The sequence below is a fragment of the Vicugna pacos genome, chromosome 5 (assembly GCF_048564905.1).
Source record: "Vicugna pacos chromosome 5, VicPac4, whole genome shotgun sequence".
Taxonomy (NCBI): domain Eukaryota; kingdom Metazoa; phylum Chordata; class Mammalia; order Artiodactyla; family Camelidae; genus Vicugna; species Vicugna pacos.
Window position 1 is genome coordinate 72,816,085 of NC_132991.1, and position 20,311 is coordinate 72,836,395.

Genomic DNA, 20,311 nt, shown 5'->3' on the forward strand with positions numbered 1-20,311 from the left:
TCCCCTTCTTGGGGTCCATTCACATGAATAATGAAGAGCTGTTATGAAGTCAGGGGTTTGAATCTGGGGTTCATAAACAGCACCAGGATTTGGTCCATTCAAAGAAACTGCTTGGAACATCTTGCCTTTTCATCGCGAAAGAGCCGTGAGCATGCGAACCGCAGGCAAGGAAATGAATTGCATTCATGAATCACTTGAACAGCACAAAGCGAACCAAAGAGCTGCCTCTAATGGTACTGGCTGTTGTAGCCCCTTTGCTTTTATTCTAAATGCCTATTTTCCAGATAGCCTAATGGATGAATCACACTATGTTCTGAGAGAGGGAGAAAAACAGCCTGGAGAAAATGGGTCACTTACATGGGGTTTCGGGTTGTTCTTCTCTAAGGTTACCATTAGAACCCATTTGAAAACATTAAAATGAAAGCCATTCTTGAAAAATAGGCATCTGGTATGTGGCGTGGCTTAGCTTTGCCCACTCACCTCTCCCACCGGAAAAGCGAACTAGCCTTTGGATGCTGGAAGTTGAAGGGCTAACAGCTCCTCCCTCATGTGTCATTTATCCTCCATGCTTCTCCAGGGTGGGAGGAGAGGTGGGATGGATACTCAGATAACTTCTTCCGAGAATTTAGGAGAAGCTGGCCAGCTCTCTCTCTGACCTCCATTTGGTTCTGCACTGTTGGCATGTGTGTGGTGGTTATTGGTACCAAGTGTTCTCCACTTGGGCACCTGTGGGCAGGCTTAGGTCATACCTTGGTTTTCAGGGTCTTCTGTGAAGTTACTTAGGAAATCTCTAAAATACTTAACAAATCTCAAGGATCTCTTCGAACACCCAGAATAAAATACGTATTTAGAATGTTTGAGGAAAGTAATTTTTAATAGTTCATCAGAACTATCCAAGACTACTGTAAAACCGTAACCCAGGAATAGCAACAAAAGCCCCATCACCATGTGGCGTCTGCTCTCCTTCTGTCCCAGCTGCGCAGTTTATGAAGGAGGGGAGGGGGACTTTAAAATTTTGCTTTTAGGAATCTGATACATTTTTAAAAGCTGATTCTGTTTGGAGGCTGGCTCATAAGAACCCAGGGAATGGATACCTCTTCCTCATTTCTGTTTTTTCTCCGATTTGCCAAATGCAAAGGTAAGGATTATTCATCTATATGGGGCATGATTTCTTTCTTTCTATAACATTTTTAGGAAAGCAGATTTTTGACTTAGTACCGCCAACCAATAGTATATGCCTCCTTTGCTGGTGGACCAGGGAAAGGTATATAACTCAGTCAGGAAACATCATCATGGCAAAAAAAGAAACTACAGGAGGGCTTTCTCAGTGACTTGGCATGGAACACATTCATTTGCTAACATACTCTTTTGCTTCCTGGACATTAAGATGCTGGAATGATAAGAGATCAGAGGAGACATCTGAGAAGCTACAAAACAATTACAGTCACCTCTAAAAGAGAAGCAACTTAATGTGCCATCCACAAGCACAGCTGTTTAATCGAGGATGATTCCTCTGCTGGAGTCAAGGAAAGGAATGAAAAGAATGTGGCTGTGACTTAAAATACAGGGGCTCTGGTAAGAAAGTTCCAGCTTCACCAGTGACCCAGGACTGAGACTGAATGGAGTTACTCAGGAAAGAGAACGTGCAGACTTCTGGAGACAGTGGGTCAGAGCGCGGGGAGCCTCCTCCAGATCTGCTACAAAACCCTGAGCAGGGAGCCTCCTCCAGACTCCTGCTCCCTGCCTTCCGAGTCCTGATTCTCTCTGGCTGCTTGCTCTGTGGTCCATTTTCGGATAAATCCAAACTTGTTCCCTGAATCTCTCTTGTATACGGCAAGAAGTGTTTTCATTTAATTTAGTATGAGGCCACATTTAATAAATTGTTAATTCTTCTAATTTATTAATTTAATATGCCATTCCCATTTTTAAAGTTGATCGTTTCTATTCAGGGAATGGTGTATTAAAATGTAGATAAATTCTTCTTACTTTCTACGGATGACGTAACACCGAGGCAATCTGTTCTATATTCTCGTAGATAAATATTAGAAACGTAATTCTGAAGAGGACCAGCCTTATGAGGATATAACTTTTCAGACTTACCTTGTGGGGCCCTTATGCTCAATGGCTCTTTCAGAATTGCTGATGCAGGAGGGAGGAGCCAGCCCCTAACATCCTTTAACTACTGTGTTGTTACTGATAACGTAATTAACCAGCCTACGTTTTGTATATTATTTAATACTTTTGAAAATTCTTCCACAAACATTTCCTAACAAAGGGTGAACTCCATGACAGCAAGACATCCTTGTATGCCTAGTTTTGGCAGAGAGGCCAGGAGGGAGCCAGGGCTCTGTAATATTGTTTACTGAAGGAAAGGGCACAGTTCCTCTCTCGGCTTTACAGCATCTGCCCTGCCACCATTTTTGCGAGGGTGACCATCACCTCTGATCTGACATTACTGCCCCAGCCTTCCATGTGGTGTCCCCCACTCTGGTCAACCCTGCCCTGCCAATCCATTTCCATCTCACAGCCAGTCTGATCTTCAGTAAAAACATGAGTCTGAAAAATGTCACTCCTTTGTGTTAAGCCTCAACCCTTCCTGTTTCTCTGGAGGTAAATGACAAAATCTTAGTAAGACACATGAATGCTCGGGCTCTGCCCTGCCCACCTGCAGCCCCACATCTGGCCACTTCACTCCTTGTGTCCTGTGCTCCAGCTGCCCTGAACCGCTCGTATTAAACCACATGTGTTAGGCTCCCGCTGGCCTCTGGGCCTATGTAGATGTTGCAGCCTCAGCCTGGAATCCCTTTTCTCTTGTTACTTTAGGGCCCTGGGTTTGATGTTACCTCCTCCTGGAAGTCTTCCGTGATAAGCCAAGGCTGGGTTGGGTGGCCCCCTAGTTCACACTGGGATGCCATTGCTTACTTTTCTGGTTTCCTCACTAGATTCCAAAGCTGCCTGAGGCTGCAGACTGTTTTAATCACTGCTGAATCCCCTCCACCACCGAGTGCCTTGCCTGGCTCCCCATGGATGCTTGAGAGATGTTTGTTGAACGAGCTGGAGAGGGCAATGGGGTGGAGTTGAACTAGTACGTGATTTGGAGCCAGAAAGATCTCAGTAACTGGCAGTAACCTTGGGTCACACGAACTCCCCAAGCATTAGTGTCTCTCTCTCTGGGATGGAGGACATCATTTCTGACCTCAAGCAGCTGTGGTGAAAATTTCATGGGATGACATAGGGAAAGCATTGAGCACAGAGCCTGCTCCATGATAAGCTCCAATAAGGTGTCCTTCCTTTCTCCCGTCCCCCCTACCCTCCCCTGCCAGCTAGGTCACACCATGGATTAGAGTCACAGACTTCCAGCAGCAGAGTCAGGTTCATGGCAGTGGTTCTAAACCATCTGCCAGGCAGCTGAGACACTTTAAAAAATACAGATTCCTGGACCTCACCCCGGGGTTCTGGGATGGGATCCAGGAATCTGTGTTTTTTCCAAGTTTCTGATGCACAGCCATAATTGGGAGCCTTTGACCTAATCCAGCTTCTGACCCGTCACAGGAATCCTGCTTGTGTAGCCCTTGCTGGACACCTAGGGGACGGGTGGCTTGTTGCACTTGCTCTGTTTGTTGTTGGGCATCTGCTCTAACGTGAAAAACCCTCCCTATCTTGGGGGGCCCGATTCTGCTTCCGAGAGACATCCAGCCCCTTAGTTCTGGTTCTGCCCTCTTGAGACAAACGGATTAAGTTCACATGTCTCCCCGCAACCATTCTTCAGATATTGGAAGCGACTACTATGTCCCTTCGAAGGTTTTTCTTTTCCAGGCTAAACATTCCTGTTCCTATAAACTGAAATTTGCTAGCTGGCGCCTGTGGGCTACATCCGGTCCACAGATGTGTTTTGTTTGGCCTGGGGTGTTTGAAAAATATTGAGTAAGTTGCCAACATTAAAAAATCAGGGCATTTTGCTGAAAAGTCTGGAGCTCCAGCATCATCTCTTGAAAAACGCAAAAAGTCTGGAGTCACAATTCCAGCTCTGGATTGAGACACAAATTCTCCAGACTACTGCGGTCTCAGACACTCCATAATACTGTCTCACTCCCGCCAATAAAATCATGACACCACCTGGTTTTTCAGACCTGTCATTACTCTTGCTATGTTTTTCGATCTGTGCTTCAGAGTGTCAGGTGGTCTCATCTTTTAAAAAAAGTTCTTTATTTTTATGATTATAAAGAACACTGTTTAACGGCAATGATATTTAACAGTAAAAATGATGTTATAGAAAATTTGGGAAATCACAGTAAAATGTAAGAGAAAATGTATCTGTCAGCATCCTATTTGGCACTTTTATAAATTTCCTTCAGGCCTTGTTTTCCTGGGCATATTTATGTATCATGAAGCTCAGATCACGCTGGAAATAGTTTTATAGATTGCTTTTTCCACATCTCATTAAATTCCCTCAAAAGATCAATTTTAATAACTAGAATATTCTGTTTCATGTATGGTGCTCCTTTTTGGGGATTGTGGTAAGATACGTATCACATGAATAAGATTGACCATTTTAACCATTTTTAAAGTGTACAGTTCAGTGGCATTTCGTACGTTTACGATATTGTGCAGCTACCACCACAACCAAGTTCCGGAAGATTTTCATCACTCCAAAAAGAAACCCCATGTCCATTAAGCAGTCACGTCCTGTCTCCTCCTCCTCCCAGCCTCTAGTAGTCACTAATCTGCTTACTGTCTCTGTGAATTTGCTTAATCTGGATATTTAATATAAGTGGAATTGTACGAGTGGCCTTTTTGTGACCTTCATGGCTTCCTGCGCTTAGTATAATGTTTCCAAGGTCTGTCCATGTTGTAACACCCATCACTGTATGTCGTTCCTTTTTGTGGTTGAGGGATATTCCATTTTATGACCGTACCGCATTCTGTCTCCTCATCAGTTGATGAACATTTGGGTAGTTTCCACCTTTTGGCTCTTGGAATAGTGCCGCCATGGACATTTGTGTACAAGTTTTTATTTGGACGCCCATTTTCAATTTTTTTGGAGTTTCTGAGTCATCTAGGAATTCCGTTTTAACTTACTGAGGAGCCTCCAGACTGTTTTCCACAGTGGCTGTGCCATTTCATACTCCCAAGAGCTGTGTTCCCGTTTCTCCACATTCTCACCAACACTTATTTTTTGTTTTGTTTTCACGATCCTAGTGTGTCTGAAGTAGTATCTCATTATGGTGTTTATCTGCATTTCTCTAAAGACTAATAATGTTGAACATCTTTTCAGGTACCTGGTGGCCATCTGTATATCTTTTTTTTTTATTTGTGTATTGTAACTTATTTAATAATTTTCCTAGCTTCGACGCTGGTTCTTTTCTAATGTTTGCGATCGTGAGTACTGGTGTTATGAACATCTCTATATAAAAACTGTGTGCATATCTAGTTATTTCTTTAGGGTGGCTTCCTGGATGTGGGGTCATGGGGTCAAAGTGCACTATTTCTAAGGCGTTGGTATGAAGGGTTTGATTCAGTACTGCATGTTTGAGGAGCACATGCAAGTTGCCTGGAAGGCCTTTTCAAGTGCCTTGCTGGGATTTCCATTTCTGACTTACGCACCAGGCTCATTGGGGTGTGACCCAATTTCCCAGGAGAGTCTGATATGCAGCCCAGCTGTGAATCATTAGCCAAATGTCTTCTGCACCCATGTAGGTCTTAAAAAAAAAAAAGAAAGAAAGAAAGAAAAAAAGAAAAAAGAGGCCCTTGAGAACTGCGCTTTCTTGATTGTCCCAGTCCTCTGACCAGTTCTGAACAGACTGGTTCTGCTACTTCCCCTGCTGTGACCAGTATGGCCCGTGACCCTGCTGTTGTCACAGAGTGAGCTGACCATCACCTGGACCCTCAGTGGATTCTTCCCTCATGAGGTCTGGTCTTCCCTTTCTGGTTCTTGGGGAGTTGATTGTTTTGACCCCATCTTTTCTGGCGAGGAAGCAGGTTTCTGTTAACACTGTGACCGTCCCTAGTCATGTAACACCTCCTCGCCGAAGCTGGCATAAACCCAGGCCTCTGGCTTCTCAGATCATTTCTCTCTCCTTCCCTCGGTGGCCTCGTTGTGGCATTTTTGATTGGTCATGATTCAAGAAGCAGAATGTACTCGCACATGCCGGATGTACTCAGAGTCTCTAAAAGAGGGAACAGGCCTCAACACGCCCGGGCAGGCCGTGTCCGTCACACGAGACCCTGGTTTTACTGCCTTGGGCAAGCCCAGTTCTGTCCCTGGGAGGAGGAAGGGCAGCCGGAAGTCCCCCTCAGTTGGGACAACGGGACCGTGATCTCTAAAGAACGGTGACCACATTGTGTGTGTGGAACCACTGAAGTGTTGTGTGGTAACTGGGTAACAGTTGCTAAGGGTTTGGATGTTAGATGTGTCGTGCAGATTACCGAATCTGGATTTACCCTGCGAGGACGCTAGTGAGGTCTCCAAGCCATTTAGAGCCAACGTCAGGGAGAGTGTTGGTGAGGAGAAGGGGCTTTGGAGCCACCAAGAAAGGTGGCACGTCAATTATGGTCAGTCAGGCCACAGGAGGCGTCGGGACACTGGCTGCCTCCCTGGTACCCAGGCTCAGACCTCAGTTGCCTCTGTGGTTGGGCTGGGACAGTGGAGGTTGAGGGCTTTCTTTTCCTACTGCTAGGTAGAAACACATAGCAAATTAGGTTTTATTTAAACTCAGTAACTCTGTCCTTATTAAAAGCCCTTATTTTCTGCAGTATGATTGTCTAGATTATGCCTTTGAATTTGGCTTTCAAGTTAACATCCTGGGAGTAAATCTTGTTTTCCTAAAGTTTAAAAAAATATGTTGAAAGCTAATTTTAGACCGGGAAGGGTAGTGAAAAGAAAGAGAACCACAGACTTCCCTGTGGCGCCACCTCAGTTAAAAATTGCATTGCAACTTTTAAATCTCAAGACTTGGAGATAAAAAGCACATTAATTTACTTATGTCCAATTCATTTTCAGAACTTTGTCACAGAGCCACTTAAAGTCAGCATCAAGGCTTAATATATATCTGGCATGTACCCTGAACTCTCAAATCCTATTTACCAATGTGGTAAAGTTGAAGACATGTTATTAAATATGTTTTATATTTAAATGGACTTGGTAGGTTGCAAACATAGCATTGCAGCGTGGAGTGAAAGACGAACAGTATAGTGGTCAGATTATCGATATCAGCATTTTTAACTGAGTTTTTGATTTTCAAAAGAACTTAGTTTTGGGGTTAAATCACAATCACTTAAACTTCATTATTACTTTCTTCCATGTTACTTATGTTATTTTCCAGATGGACAGGAACAATTTAAGCAACAGCTATTGTCTGAAGAGCACAGAACAAGGTGGGGTGTGTGTGTGTGTGTGTGTACAGGTGTGTGTGTGTCTGTGTACGTGTGTGGGCGTGTGTTTGTGTGTGTGCTGGCAGGGCTGGGGAGGGGCAGGAGGAGGATGGGAGAGGAGATCTGAGGGGTGTTTTCAAGCTTACACTGGCTGGAAGTAGTGCATTTGAATCAGTTTTTAGTGTAATGCTCTGTGGCAGCTGAACTTGGGGTTCTTTTATGCCTTTAAAGCAGAGGCTGAGTGGGGGTGAAGGAGAATGAGGTGGGGTGTTTGGAAATGCAGTGACCTGGAGAAGGGCCTGCGTATTGTCACCCTCCTGAATGTATATGGGACTCATGTCAGTGCTGGACCCCAGCTCATTTGTCTCTCCGAGATACAATTTCTGTTTCTCCATCCATCTAAACTATTCTCAGGCTTCAGTCAAGTCCTGCCTCCTCCTCAGACACCGCCTTGACTTCTTAACCCTTCCTGTTTCCCCCTTTTCTGCATCAGAGAAGGTTCTTAGAATGTTAGGGCGAAAGGGACCTGTGAGCTGTCATTGTACTGGAGGAAAACCCCACATCCACTTGCGTAAAGTCTGTAGAACGTGGTTCGGTCCCGTCTTACATGGCTTAATTGTTCTGTGTGGGTTAGGCTGTTTCCCCAGCTATATTTGGCATTCTCTGAGGAAGGGACTATGTCACACATTTCTTTGGCATATGTCAGAAAAATAGCCTGTAGTAGGTTCTCAGAAAATGCTTTCAGCTCTGGTAGCCCTTTTCCGTGAAGTGCACTGGTCAGGATAGACATCGACAGAGGCTGTTTGTTGTGGGGCAAACTAGAAACAACCTGAGTACCCAGCCATAGGGAAATAACTAAACAGATTGTGATCTATCCATTTTGTGGAGTGTTATATAGCTATGAAAAGAAATGAGGTAATCCTCTAGCTAGCCACCTGGAGGATAGCCTCAATATGTTACTGTTCTTGCCAATAGCAAGAAAGGGAAGTAGTGAATTTCCACTTCTGAGATAACAATCAGTGTAACCTTCTGTATCTGTATCTATATTTTGATGTATCAGCAGGGACTTGGGGGAAGATGTGGAAGGATACACATTAGGTGATGGGAAAGGTTATTACATTTTTTCTTTACCTTGTCTTTGTATTGTTGCAACAGGGAAACTACTAAGATTACATACCAGCAAATATAAGAGAAAGAGAAAATGCATAGAGGTTTTTATGTATCAGAAAGTCCCTTTCACATAATACTTCTATTTTCATACTTTGCATGCTTGAAAAAAAAGAGTTTTATTCTTTGACTGAATTTTAGAATTAAGAAATAATGACAGCATTATACTTGGATTGGGTTTTTTTGTTTGTTTGTTTTTTGAGCTCATGACATGAAGATAAGTTTTCTTTTCATCAAAACCTAAATTATGAAGGTAGCGCCCAAACCCAAAGCCTGTTGCTCTGGTTTCTGTGGTGGACTGGGGAGAGCAGTGGCAGCTTGTACAGATGCAGGATGCTAACTGACTTCAGAGCCCCAGGAACTTCCTGTCCCAGAGCTGAACAGAACAGAGCAGGCAACTGGAGATGCTTGCACAAGTGGAAAAGTAAAGAAAGTGGGTGCTGCAGAACTTCCGGTGCTCCTCTGCCAGTGGTCGGGGCAGCTCTGCTCCCGAGAGCCCTGCATCTTGCCCAGGAAGCTGGTGAGAGTCTTTCTGCATGGAGACGGCCATGCCTGAGTCAGCTAGCTCTTGCTCTTTTACCTTTTAGACCCTAACATCTGAGGGCTTCTGCTCCAGGACCTCTCGCCTAGACCGTTGTTGCTTGTGGTCTCCTAACTTGTTGAACCACTCTGATTTTTTAATTCCAGTCCATCATTTCCGGAGAGATCGTTCTAAAGCACAACTCTTAGGTAACTCTTCTGCTCAAAAACCATGCATGGCTCCCCAGTTATATGAGAGTCCAAATTTTTTAAGCCTGGCATTCAAAGCCTTCAGTAGTAGGATCCCCGACTACTTCTCAGCTTCCCTCACTTCACTTGGGCTCCAACCAAATGTACCTCTTCTCTGTGTGTAATGAGTCTTCTGCTCACATTCTTCTGAAGTAGGAGTGCTTCCTTTCCATTTTGTCCATCTCTACCTGTTTAAATCCTCTCCAATTCATTTCAAAGGCTTCATCTTTCAGGGAGCCAGATGCGATCAGTCTCCCATCTTCACGTATGTCTCTGGTATTTACCTTGCGCTCAAGTCGCGTATATTCGTACACAACTTTGTAGACTTCCTCTTACACCTTAGTAACATCATCAAGGGAGAGACTGATTATTACATCTCAGTGTCCAAATTTCTTACCCTTAGTGAATTTCTTACATTTAATCAATCTTTGTTGAATGGAATGTGGTTGTTACCTGAAGTGTACCAGATTAATTTTTTAAAAATGTATTTTTCATTTCTTGGTGGGGTGCTATGCAGAGAAATAAAGGAAATATGAACTGGGTTGTTGTCTCTGCAACGAAATATAATGTGACTGTCCTTTTTTGCAAAAGTTCCCATTTTATATTATCTAATGTGTTTTAGTCTCTTGGACTCCTCTCTTCTTGCTGCCTTATCATTTCTCTTTGAGATCTGCCACTGAATGCCCTTGCTGTGACATTGGATGGGGGAATTGGGAAGATGCTTTGCTGAAGACCACTGAGAGGATCTCTGATAGATTTGCATTCTTTGTGACTTTCCTGGTTTTGTGGGCAGCAGGGGACCCTCTAGGCATCTCAGGCAGAGACTACTTGAGGTTCTGGTCAGCCTACTGCCTTAGATTTGAGAGTGGTTTGAACAGCGGGGGCCAGGAAGGTGACTCCGTTTTGCACATATCCCTAATCCCCCCCTGGCTTCCCGTGGAGAGGTGGTGAGAGTTTAACTCCTTTCCTAGGAATGCATATGGGACTCAAAGGACTACAGAGAGGAAGGAGAAAGCTTAAAGGGAAATTCTCATGGGCTTTGGAAAGACTTGATTGGGCAAAAGGTGGCTTGAGTCAAGTCCTGCCTCCTCTGCAGACACCACCTTGACTTCTTAACCCTTCCTGTTTCCCCCTTTTCTGAGAGGATCCAGGTTCTAACAAATTAGACAAATCTAATTTGGGGTTTGCCTGAATCATGAATGACTTAATGTGACTGGGTTAATTCCTATATCTCACATGTAGTCATTCCATCCCTCTCAAATATAACAAAAAATTGCCACCTTCCTGATGAATGCCTTTGATTTCTACACATCGGATTTGTTTTTAAAGAACACTTGAATTGCCTTAGTTAGCTTCCAATTTCCAGTAATTCTCAAAAGTTATAATTACTGTACATTACAAGAGAAATAGTACTATAATTAACTTTCTGTCATATTTTTTCTTTAGAAATACTATTTTAACATTGTCCTTATCACGATAAGGGATGTACATACCAGATAGCAGTAAAAAGTCGTGTTTGTAAAATGCATCCTAAAAGGTCAGGTAAGAGGCAATGATGAAGCAACAGTATCAGTTGGATTAAAATCTGGAGGCAACGTTGTATCTGAACAAAGAAATTGCACTGAATACATTTATTACCCTGAAAGTCATCATCTGGCCATATATGGTATTTTTCCCCATAAGGATCACTCAAATGACTTACATGGATTAGCACTGTTAAATCACCATTTGCATTTGAAACCACATGAATTCAGTATACTGTAAGACACAGTTATACAAAGAATGTAAACAAAACTAAGGTAGGAAAGAAAACCTCTTAAACAATTTCTCAAAACAGGAAACTGTTGTAGAAGTATATCGTTCTTTTAGTTTCGCTAAAAATTACAGTGATTTAAATATGCCGCATAAACTAACCTCTTGGATCCATTGTGCTCTTGCTTAAATTAACTTTCTCTAAACATTAACTCCCAAACACTATTTAATTAACTTAGCTAAAGTGTAGATTTGATCTCAAGCCATTTGAAACTAGACAGAGTGAAAAAAGATGTGGGTAGTTGGCAGGTGATCCCAATAAAAATATGGCATTTGGCAAAGTCTGTCTGCCTTGTTTTGCTTTGCTTTTCTCTTTATGGATGTGGCCTATTTTTGAAATGCTACGATCTAAATTCAGCGATCAAGTTCTGACAAAACAGAACTTATTTCTGCAGCGGTTCTGCTGGGGGAAAGGTGGAAGTGTTCCAGGAACTGAAGGAAGTAACCCCGATTTCACCTGGAAACACTAGTGTCTTGGGGTCAGGAGATTTGGGCTGTATATGAAGAGTGAAGGAGAGCGGCCAAGACGCTGAGCCAAATTTCATCCAGGAATAGAGCAACATCAAAGAACTAAAAACAGTATCTGTTGTTTCTATGCATCCCTGGAAGTAGCAGTTGGGGAGCCTGAGATAAATAAAGATGGGAATGTTCCCTCCTGCGATGCCTTGGATTGTGGCAGAGTCTAACTGGACTCTCTGTCTCCACTCTGTCCTCCTCCGAGGCTCAGTGCACACTGTGGCCAGATTAAATGTTTGCAAAAACTTTGTGCCGTTTTCTTGCTCAAGACCTCCAGTTCCTGTTTGCTCAGAAGATTAGGTTATAACTCTCTGCTGGCATGGTGCTCCCCTCACCCAGTTATTTTTTTTTTTTCCAATCTCATCATCTTTTCTCCAAGGTGAAAGATGTATTCCACAGTCTCATTCAAGGCCCAGCTTACTATCTGCCTTCTCCTTCTTTCTGATAACTCCATCCACACTAAGCCCCCTACTTTCAAAAGTTGTAGTTCTTTGTTTTCTAACTTTTGCCAAGATTGTTTTATTGTTAGTTATTTTGTTGAGAGTAACTATGTCTGGAAAAATATGCACAAATATAGTCACTATATGGAGTAAATGTATACACATATACAGAGAGAATAGATGTGGTGACATTTTTTTCCTTCATGAGTTATAAAGTGTAAAATACTTCTTCATGGAAAGTTCATTGAAACTGAGGGTGAGTTCCTGATCAGGAGCTATATATGTGTTTATGCTATATTAGTTGTAATGTATTGTATTCACATGACATGTGAGAGAGAGGAAGTACTGAACTGGGGGAATCAGGAAAACTAAATTCTAGTCTCAACTTGGCCACTAACAGGCAAATCACTTGACCCCTCACAGCTCCAGACAGGGAATTAATATCCTTTATGACCATCAGGAGATCATAAAGGAGAAAAGTATAACCATACCTGTTTATAATAACCTTAAAAAGTAAAATTATGATTTCATGTCCCAGTGGACATAAATATGGTCACGGAACAGTCAGGAGAGATGACGTGTTATTCAAGTGAGTTGCTGTTATTTTGGTTTTATAGACTAGACCCTTCAGTATAGAGCGTTTTGCAACTCATTTGAGGCTGCCCAGTGTCACAATGACCAAGTCAGGCTCAGTGTGATTTCCACTCCCTTGCCTGTATATAAACCCTTCCTTCCCAGTGTGATGGGCCCCTCTGCTTTGCTGGTGGTGTTGAGTGGGTTATAATCCTAACTTGATTTATTTGCTCTGTAGTTTTTAAGGAAATCTCCCTGGATTTCTTATTTTTCTGACTGTAGGATGGATGGACATAAATGCACTTGTCTATGAAAGTTTTTGAGCTTGTCACCTCCAAGTCAACACTAATCACTATTTTTATTGAGTGTCCATTAGGCATCTGGCCTTGTACAGGAGGCACTGCATATATTATGTTATTTTTTTAAACACATCTTATAAAACGGCTACAGTAACTTTGTTTTATAGATGGGGAAAGCATGGCTAAGATTTCATCCCAAGTCAGTCTGATACCGTACATGAGTCTCCCTATTGTGGCAGAAAAAGAGAGAGAGATCTCAGGTCTGTAAAAATCAACGTTGCCTCCAGATTTTAATCTAACGGATACTGTTGTTTCATCATTTCCTCTTACCTGACCTTTTCTGAGTAACTGGCAGCAACGTTGACGTGCCTCAGTTTCATTTGTCTTCCTCTGGCTCACTCTCCTCCAGTAAAGGTGCTAACGTGTAGTCTTAGCAGAGAAACAGCCAAGGAGGACCTTGGGAAAGGAAGGTGCGACAAGGGAGGTGAAAATCCCAAAAACAGAATGACTGGTCCTTGAATAACTATATCATAGTCAATGCCTGTGTGTTATGTCTTCATTTTGGAAAAAGTTGGATAATAGATTAATGTTCCCATTTTCTGATTAACTATAGTTCTTTCACAATGTTTAAGTATAAGGCTAATACATAGCTACATATAAAGAGGGTATGACTGACACTGGTATTTTATGCGTTTTCTGTTTTTAATAATAATTGGAAATACTATAGACACTTTGCAGCGTAGTTTGTAGGAAACATTTTCAGACATGCAGACCTGCATTAAAAATGTTTATGAGGACTCGGTGTATTTTGTACAGTTATTAACAGAAACAGATTTTGGTTTTTATGATCATCATTATCTTTCTGTGATGGAGTGATCTTCTCCCCAAGTAAAGAGTGATCTATATTCAGGAAGCACTCAGTGACATCCTTTCAGTGGATCACACAGCAGGACCCACATGAATAGTGCTAACAAGTTCTGTCCATTAAATCTAGTGACTCGAACAGATTTTTATTATCCTTTTGTGAAAATGCAAGCACTGCCTCACACAAAAACCAGTTGTTACCTAATGAAGTGTTTCAGCATGTTCATGTAAGTTGATGGTTTCATACAGCCAGATTATTGCTGCATCAGCTATTAGCTACTAATAATGTGATCCCGTCCTGCTTTAATGACATACTGCACTCAGAATACTCTTGTATGGACAGATGTGCAGGAATATTATTTTTTCCTCTTGGCTATTGATTGATTCCCTACACTCACTCCTGATTAGAATGCAAGAGGTTTTATGTTAGACTTGGAGTCTTTAGTAACCCAATCTAAAGAGAAAAGGACAAGCAACATACCCAGAGTTTGGACTGTGATGCCGGAGCATCTTTTTGGACTTCTTACCATTGACTGTAGTCCCAGATGCTCAGTGACAGCCTCTGTCACCCTGCTCATCTTCCAAAGCCAACACGTGTTAGTAAAGAACACGCAGCTCTGACGAAGGGACAGTGAAGGGCACTCTACAGTGGTTTTAGCCAAAATCAAATTGATGGTTTCATTAGGGGATTTTGGAGAGGGCACCCATGACCTCATTGCAAGATGGGATGGAGTGGATATGAGACAAGAGGGAAGGGAGCAGGACACAACCATTGAAGGCATGTGACACAGCAATTGAGGACAGCACAAACTAGGTAGAACCATGATGGCAGAAGATTCCGCTTCCAGTAGACCTTGAGCCTCATGGTGCACCCACAGGCCCCATGACAGTTCCTAGGCTGACCATAAAAGGTTTAAAAGTGGGCAGTGGCCAATTCCTGGAAATTCCCACTCCTTTCTCAGCATGGTCAGAATAATCCTCCTTCTTGTTAGCATAGGAAATTCCTGAGCCCATAAAAACTAACAACCCCATGCTGCCTTGTGGTCGCTCTCTGTCTTGCCTTCTGAGATGCCTGCACTCTGTCTAAGGAGGATATATTTGCTTTTACTTTAAACTAAACATCCCTATACCTCTCGGTCTGGCTCCCTCTCGCCTTTCGTGAGGGACCGCACTCTATTTATGGAGTGTGCTTGCTTTCACTTACTGTGCCTTAGTCTTGAATTCTTCCCTGAGTAAGACAAGAGTCTATTGTCCAGAAACAGAGACGCTCAACCAGCTGTGCTTTCTCCATAGAACCCATGATGGGCTTTGTACCTAAACCAGTGGTGTATCTGCTGCCACTAGTAGCACTTTTTAAAAATGGAATCGAGGGAATAATTGAATTGGGTTTTGCACATGATGAAAATAATTTTTTAACACTTGAGTTTTAAATAGCTTTACTTTCATTTCCTAAAAACCTGGATCCTCAGGGATCAATGGGAAATTATTTTGATTTTTGTTTTGGTATGTAATAATGTGTGTTTACTTATTACTAAGAACTCAGAATCTTGAGTTCTTTTATGTCTTTAATAAAGTGGATCCTCCACCTACCTTACTTCTCTTAATTACACAACCTGAACATTTACTCTTGTCTCCCAGGTAACACATTACCATCTTGCTCCCCCTAGTGGAATTGTGACTCTACCTCCAAGTTTGAGACTACTGTTATCTGTACATATTAGATTTAGCATCTTATTTTTGGAAATCAGGTATTTTCCTAATCTGTTTTCAAAGACTAAGAATAAGAAACTATTGCACTGGGTGGCTGATAGGGGATCTGGGTAGCGAAAGTGGCTTTTTGCAGTTAAATTTTCAGTTCCTAGTGTTAGCAAGGTTAGCTACATAATTTGTAATGGCTGCCAAACTCAGGGGCCTCTGCTTTGCACCTCTGTCTTAGGTGGTTCAAATGTCATCAGCCTGGCTGACAGTCACCTCTAGAAGGCACCTATATTAACACTCTTGGCAAAGATGGTGACGTGCTGAGAGTTGGTGATACTGAAAGTCAAGAACAGGTTCCATCTGCATATTGACTCCCACTTGTCCCATTGGTCATGTGGGCCCAGGAAGCATCCTCTGCCTTCTGCATTTATGTGAGGGACTGTGACAGTATCCACAGCACATGACAATCATCTCCAGTTTACAGCTGCTAAGAAAATTCCAGTAATTGAAGCTGAAGTGACTGCATATCTCTTTTTTTTTTACATTTTTATTGATTCATAATCATTTTACAGTGTTGTGTCAAATTCCAGTGTTCAGTACAATTTTTCAGTCATACATGGACATATACACACTCATTGTCACATTTTTTTCTCTGTGATTTATCATAACATTTTGTGTATATTTCCCTGTGCTATACAGTGTAATCTTGTTTATCTGTTCTACAATTTTGAAATCCCAGTCTATCCCTTCCCACCCTCTACCCCGCCCCCCCCCCCCCCGGTAACCACAAGTCTGTATTCTCTGTCCATGAGTCTATTTCTGTCCTGTATTTATGCTTTGTTTTTGTTTTTTAGATTCCACATATGAGCGATCTCATATGGTATTTTTCTTTCTCTTTCTGGCTTACTTCACTTAGAATGACATTCTCTAGGAGCATCCATGTTGCTGCAAATGGCATTATGTTGTCGGTTTTTATGGCTGAGTAGTATTCCATTGTGTAAATATACCACATCTTCTTTATCCAGTCACCTGTTGATGGACATTTAGGTTGTTTCCATGTTTTGGCTATTGTAAATAGTGCTGCTATGAACATTGGGGTGCAGGTGTCATCCTGAAGTAGATTTCCTTCTGGGTACAAGCCCAGGAGTGGGATTCCTGGGTCATATGGTAAGTCTATTCCTAGTCTTTTGAGGAATCGCCACACTGTTTTCCATAGTGGCTGCACCAAACTGCATTCCCACCAGCAGTGTAGGAGGGTTCCCCTTTCTCCACAGCCTCTCCAGCATTTGTCATTTGTGGATTTTTGAATGACGGCCATTCTGACTGGTGTGAGGTGATACCTCACTGTAGTTTTGATTTGCATTTCTCTGATAATTAGTGATATTGAACATTTTTTCATGTGTTTTTTGATCATTTGTATGTCTTCCTTCGAGAATTGCTTGTTTAGGTCTTCTGCCCATTTTTGGATTGGGTTGTTTGTTTTTTTCTTATTGAGTCGTATGAGCTGCTTATATATTTTGGAGATCAAGCCTTTGTCGGTTTCACTTGCAAAAATTTTCTCCCATTCCGTAGGTTTTCTTCTTGTTTTATTTCTGGTTTCCTTTGCTCTGCAGAAGCTTGTAAGTTTCATTAGGTCCCATTTGTTTATTCTTGCTTTTATTTCTTCTAGGAGAAAATTTTTGAAATGTATGTCAGATAATGTTTTGCCTATGTTTTCCTCTAGGAGGTTTATTGTATCTTGTCTTATGTTTAAGTCTTTAATCCATTTTGAGTTGATTTTTGTATATGGTGTAAGGGTGTGTTCTAGCTTCATTGTTTTACATGCTGCTGTCCAGTTTTCCCAACACCATTTGCTGAAGAGACTGTCTTTATTCCATTGTATATTCTTGCCTCCTTTGTTGAAGACGAGTTGACCAAAAGTTTGTGGGTTCATTTCTGGGCTCTCTATTCTGTTCCATTGGTCTATATGTCTGTTTTGGTACCAATACCATGCTGTCTTGATGACTGTAGCTCTATAGTATTGTCTGAAGTCTGGGAGAGTTATTCCTCCAGCCTCTTTCTTTCTCTTCAGTAATGCTTTAGCAATTGTAGGTCTTTGATGGTTCCATATAAATTTTATTATGATTTGTTCTAGTTCTGTGAAATATGTCCTGGGTAATTGGATAGGGATTGCATTAAATCTGTAGATTGCCTTGGGCAGTGTGACCATTTTAACAATATTGATTCTTCCAATCCAAGAGCATGGAATATCTTTCCATTTTTTAAAGTCTTCTTTAATTTCCTTCATCAATGGTTTATAGTTTTCTGTGTATAATTCTTTCGCCTCCTTGGTTAGATTTATTCCCAGATATTTTATTACTTTGGGTGCTATTTTAAAGGGGATTGTTTCTTTACTTTCTTTCTCTGTTGATTTATCGTTAGTGTAAAGAAATGCAACTGATTTTTGAACATTAATTTTGTAACCTGCTACCTTGCTGAATTCTTCGATCAGCTCTAGTAGCTTTTTTGTGGACCTTTTAGGGTTTTCTATATATAGTAACATGTCGTCAGCATATAATGACACTTTTACCTCTTCTTTTCCAATTTGGATCCCTTTTATTTCTTTCTCTTGCCTGATTGCTGTGGCTAGGACTTCCAGGACTATATTGAATGGGAGTGGTGATAGTGGGCATCCTTGTCTTGTCCCAGATTTTAGTGGGAAGCTTTTGAGTTTTTCACCGTTGAGAACTATGCTGGCTATAGGTTTGTCATATATAGCTTTTATTATGTTGAGATATGTTCCCTCTATACCCACTTTGGCGAGAGTTTTTATCATAAATGGGTGTTGAGTTTTATCAAATGCTTTTTCTGCATCGATTGAGATGATCATGTGGTTTTTGTCCTTTCTCTTGTTGATGTGATGTATTACATTGATTGATTTGCGTATGTTGAACCAGCCTTGTGTCCCTGGGATGAACCCCACTTGGTCATGATGTATAATCTTTTTTATGTGTTGTTGGATTCTATTTGCTAAAATTTTGGTGAGGATTTTGGCGTCTATGTTCATCAGTGATATTGGCCTATAATTCTCTTTTTTTGTAGTGTCTTTGCCTGGTTTTGGTATCAGGGTGATGGTGGCTTCATAGAAAGAGTTTGGGAGTATTCCCTCCTTTGCAATCGTCTGGAAGAGTTTGAGAAGGACTGGTATGAGTTCTTCTTTGTATGTTTGGTAGAATTCCCCGGTGAAGCCGTCCGGTCCTGGACTTTTATTTGTAGGGAGGTTTTTAATTGCTATTTCTATTTCCTTTCTAGTGATCGGGTTGTTCAAGTGTTCAGTTTCTTCTTGATTCAGTTTTGGTGGACAGTATGTTTCCAGAAACTTGTCCATCTCCTCTAGGTTATCCAGTTTGGTTCCATATAGTTTTTCATAATATTCTCGTATGATATTCTGTATTTCTATTTTGTTTGTTGTAATTTCTCCATTTTCCTTTCTTATTTTGCTAATTTGTGCTCTCTCCTTTTTCTTCTTTGTGAGTTTGGCCAGAGGTTTGTCAATTTTATTTACTTTTTCAAAAAACCAACTTTTGGTTTGGTTGATTTTTTCTATGGTCTTGTTAATCTCTATTGTATTTAATTCCTCTCTGATCTTTATTATTTCCTTCCTTCTGCTGCTTTTTGGGGCTTTTTGTTCTTCTTTTTCTAATTGATTTAGGTGGTGGGTTAACTTGTTTATTTGAGATTGTTCTTCTTTTTTGAGAAAGGCCTGTATCGCTATAAACTTCCCTCTTAGCACTGCCTTTGCTGTGTCCCATAGGTTTTGAGTGGTTGTGCTTTCATTATCATTTGTCTCAAGGTATTTTTTAATTTCAGCTTTGATTTCCTCATTGATCCATTGTTTTTTCAATAACATATTGTTTAATCTCCATGCTTTTCTTTTTTTCTCCTTTGTTTCTCTGTTGTTGATTTCCAGTTTCATGGCATTGTGGTCAGTAAAGATGCTTGAGATAATTTCTATCTTCTTAAATTTGTTGAGGTTTCTTTTGTGTCCAAGTACATGATCGATCCTGGAAAATGTTCCATGTGCACTTGAAAAGAATGTATATTCTATTTTTGGGGGGTGTAAAGCTCTGAAAATATCCACCAAATCTAGTTTTTCTATTGTAGTATTTAATTTCTCTGTTGCCTTGTTTATTTTCTGTCTGGAAGATCTGTCTAGTGATGTTAATGCAGTGTTAAAATCTCCAACTATGATTGTATTCCCATCAATATCCCCCTTTATCTCTGTTAGTAATTCTTGTATGTACTTAGGTGCTCCTATATTGGGTGCATATATATTAACGAGTGTAATATCTTCATCTTGTATCACTCCTTTAATCATTATAAAATGTCCTTCTTTATCTTTCTTTATGGCCTTTGTTTTAAAGTCTATTTTGTCTGCAATCAGTACTGCAACACCTGCTTTTTTGGCTTTTCCATTTGCATGGAATATCCTTTTCCATCCTTTCACTCTCAATCTATATGTGTCCTTCTCCCTAAAGTGGGTCTCTTGTATGCAGCATATTGAAGGTTCTTGCTTTATTATCCACTCTGCCACTCTATGTCTTTTGACTGGAGCATTTAGTCCATTAACATTTACAGTAATTAATGATAGATGTGTGTTTATTGCCATTTTGAACTTATCTTTGCAGTTGAATTGGTATATCCTCTTTGTTCCTTTCTTCTTCCTTTTGTGGTTTGGTCATTTTCCTTTGTATTATCATGGATTTTATTTAATTTTTGTGACTCCCTTGTAAATTTTTGACTTGTGGTTACCCTTTTTTGTAA

At 41.1% G+C, this 20,311-nt stretch overlaps 1 protein-coding gene across 12 annotated transcripts in view; it reads left to right on the forward strand.

The window, feature by feature from the left end:
* The window catches only part of ANKRD44 (ankyrin repeat domain 44), a 290,253-nt gene that overhangs the window by 89,761 nt on the left and 180,181 nt on the right, over positions 1-20,311 (forward strand). The window contains exons 1-2 of one of the 12 annotated variants that reach the window (XM_072961556.1): positions 6,452-6,501; positions 7,323-7,374. The exons of the other annotated variants lie outside the window; for them this stretch is intronic. The gene's annotated coding sequence lies outside the window, so the exon portion shown is untranslated. Of the gene's footprint in view, positions 1-6,451; positions 6,502-7,322; positions 7,375-20,311 lie in introns of those variants that run through there. 12 annotated transcript variants of the gene reach the window in all.